At 33.0% G+C, this 3269-nt stretch overlaps 1 protein-coding gene across 1 annotated transcript in view; it reads left to right on the top strand.

The window, feature by feature from the left end:
• The first annotated feature begins 1247 nt into the window (after positions 1-1247).
• Positions 1248-3269, top strand: part of LOC137652011 (uncharacterized) — a 12216-nt gene continuing 10194 nt past the window's right edge. Inside the window, exon 1 of the mRNA XM_068385221.1 lies at positions 1248-1357. The gene's annotated coding sequence lies outside the window, so the exon portion shown is untranslated. The remainder of the gene's footprint in view (positions 1358-3269) is intronic.

Here is a 3269-nt window from a genome sequence, read left to right as displayed (position 1 = left end):
TAGTTTATATAAAATCTCATACTGAGTTATGCATGCAGCAATACTAATAAACACTTACATAATTAAACTTATACACGTACGAATGGAATGATATTGCTCTCGATACGTGTAGCACTATAGCAATATAAATTCTACACAAAACTTAGAAATATACATAACAGCTTTTGTCAATTTTTACTACAGTAAGATCAGCATTTGCACTATTATTATTGATATGACCTTCCATACCGTTATCATTGCTAAGAATTTCATTCTTGACCCCGATATCCTTTAATACATATATGTGCGACATAGCGCGCTATACCTTTCTTTTTATACACCCAGACAGTCATCAATAACGCCACTGGTTTTGCGTTATTCATTGAAATATATTCTATGGACTCAAATGTCATAATTTTAAACACATTTCGGTCATCGAATGGTCAATTTTTCTTGCACTCATTAGTCTGCAGGCTATCGAGTTACTTATTTTTCGTTGTAGTATTTATCTATTTCCAATTGTCCTTTTTTTTTGGGTGCGGTAGGCCTTTACACTGTACACGTTCCAAAATCGAGATAATAGTTTTTTTTTTTCAAATAATAAATTTCATGATCACTACACATTTACTAAGCAGATTCCTTTTGCATACAAATATAGTTTATGCTCCCACAGTGGCTTTCCCTTATACGTTATCTCACCCTTATACGTTATCTCAAAATTGTGCGGAAAAAAACATTAACAAAGTAAATTCTACTTATAGAAGGTAGAATTCGTTTTTTTTATATACATATATATTTCCATGCGAGACTAACTTAGTTCACCTAAACTTTCGTATGTTCAATTTTACTTGTTAATTTTTTTTTCTATCGTTTTCACAAATTAGTTTTGACAACCTTTCTCGATGGAAATGGTTCATTTTATATCATAAAAATCGTTTTCGAGATCTATTACCATCGTAAAAAAGGAGATGGTCCAAAATATTTATGTGTGAGGGAACGAGTTGCAAATCCAGACACCATAAACTCATCACGGGAAATTATGAGTTAATATCAATAGAAGACCAACCGTGTTCAAAATCCTAAAATCCAGTTTTTTTTTATGAATTCTTTCATTTGCATATATAGTATTGACTCCGAAGAAGTAAAACATTCGCCTTTCTAAGAGAACCATAACTCTGAAGGAATCAGCCTTGGGCAAAGTTCGTCAGTGCGTGACGGTGTCTCGTTCGTGATAATTGAATCATCACTCCTTTCTGAGTATCGCTTGCAGAAGGTGGCGCTTCTCGGTTCTCAACCGCTGGCACTTGCCTTTGTTACAGAACTGCGTGGACTTACGGTTCAAAGTGTTTCATTTAATCTTTGTATATCTTCAGCAAAGGTAAGGCTTCCTTTTATAGACACTTTGATACATAGCCATACTATTGAAGAATTCACCAGTCTCTGTTTTCTTCGGCTCATTGTAACCCGTTGAAATTTGGTCGAAGAAGATAACGTTATAGAATGACAGTTAGGCCTGTGGTTTTTCCTTGCACGTTTTATTTCATTCACATTTTTGTCAAGCGTTTCGACGGTATTACCCATGACTGTTACCTGTTCATCAACCCTTAACTGGTTAAGTATATAAAGTATGTTGCTTATTACTGACTCAGACCACTCATATTTTTCATCTTAACTTTTGCGGTCATAACTTTTCACCAGTTAGGTTGAGGTCTTTTTCTTTTACAGTACTGTGCGCTCTATGTGTAACTTTGTGTATATATTTTTATGGGCAACTTCTTCATTCATACTTGGGATGTTTATAATTAAAAGCAAGTGATACTGAATTTTGGTTATTATTTTTTTTCATTTAGGTTATCTTTTCCAATTAAATGCCAGAAAGCATTTATACTCCGCCTACCTTAGCATTCAGGTCCCAAGACAGAATCATCACGTCATCAATAAAATCTCATTATTTCTGTTAATTTTTACATACTTCCATTTATATCTTTTTCCTCGAACGACTGTACTGCCAATAAGTAATGAATGTGGCTTCTTTATGAGATTATCCTGAAAATACTAATGACTACTTATCAGACCAACTGATTGCTATAAACAATTACTTCAACTTTTTAGAATAGTTAATGGTTCTAGAGAAATTTTTTCAGCTTATTGAAATTTATTTACCACTCTCGCATATTATGGAGATATTTAAATCCGCCGTTTAAGAATTGGAGAAGAACGAAACTTCAGCACCAAATGTTTTCATTATTTTGGGTGATTTAAGAAATAGGGTAAAATCCCGTTATGATGAAATTTTGGGGGGTATTAAGTTTACCAACGTAATACGTATCAAATCTAAGTTTTAAAAAGAAATTCCTTTTCAGAATATCAGAAATTTGTAGAAATTGTAGAGGATTTGAAATTGAAAGACAGGCGTAATTTGGACACGGATAACCTCTTTGATGAAGTAACATGAATTCAAGAAAGTTGCAGAAAAATTCAAAGTTCCGGACTGGTTGTAGACTGTAAAATATTAATCAGCAAATGGCACTAGAGTGACTACATCAAATCGTAATAAGTGCGTCATTATTCAACAAAAAATAGTTTCATTTTTACTTTCAATCCCTGGATCATCAGCATACCTTTAACGCCTTTTTTATTTATTTATTTATTTATTTTATTTTTTTTTTGGTGTGACGTCATCTAAATGGCGAAATGAAAGAAACGGATTCTTTATAAACTAATGAAAGTGAACTTTTCACATTCTTTAACTTTAGAGACACTTGTTGGGAATTGTTGGAAAAAAATCAACATGCTGAACAATTGCTGAAGTCTGCCAAAAGTCAGAGCAAAATACAACCTTAAAGACTAGAAGCTTGTGTAAAGTTATGCTCTAAGTATATTCAAACAGATGAATACATTTCAACCTTAATTAATAATATGACTACATTTTTTTATCATTGTCCTTTATTTAAATTTGACAGTGTAGGCAATCCTACTCACAGGCACCCCCCAAAACCCCATCCTTAGCTCACAAGGATGGTGAGGGTGCAGACACGAAAGAAGCTATCGAGTTTGAGCGGTACTCGAACCCCAGTCCGGGCCTCTGGTCTGGATAAAAATGGAATACTGGGTTATACCGCTTCTTCTTATTATCATCATCATCATCATCATCATCATCATCATTATTATTATTATTATTATTATTATTATTATTATTATTCCAACCGGAAAAAATAGCCCAATGAGGAAAGGAAATAAGGAAATAAATAAACGATATAAGATGTAATAAATAACTAAAATAAAATATT

Source organism: Palaemon carinicauda, chromosome 13 (genome assembly GCF_036898095.1).
Source record: "Palaemon carinicauda isolate YSFRI2023 chromosome 13, ASM3689809v2, whole genome shotgun sequence".
Taxonomy (NCBI): Eukaryota; Metazoa; Arthropoda; class Malacostraca; order Decapoda; family Palaemonidae; genus Palaemon; species Palaemon carinicauda.
This window is presented reverse-complemented; position numbering and strand designations above follow the sequence as displayed.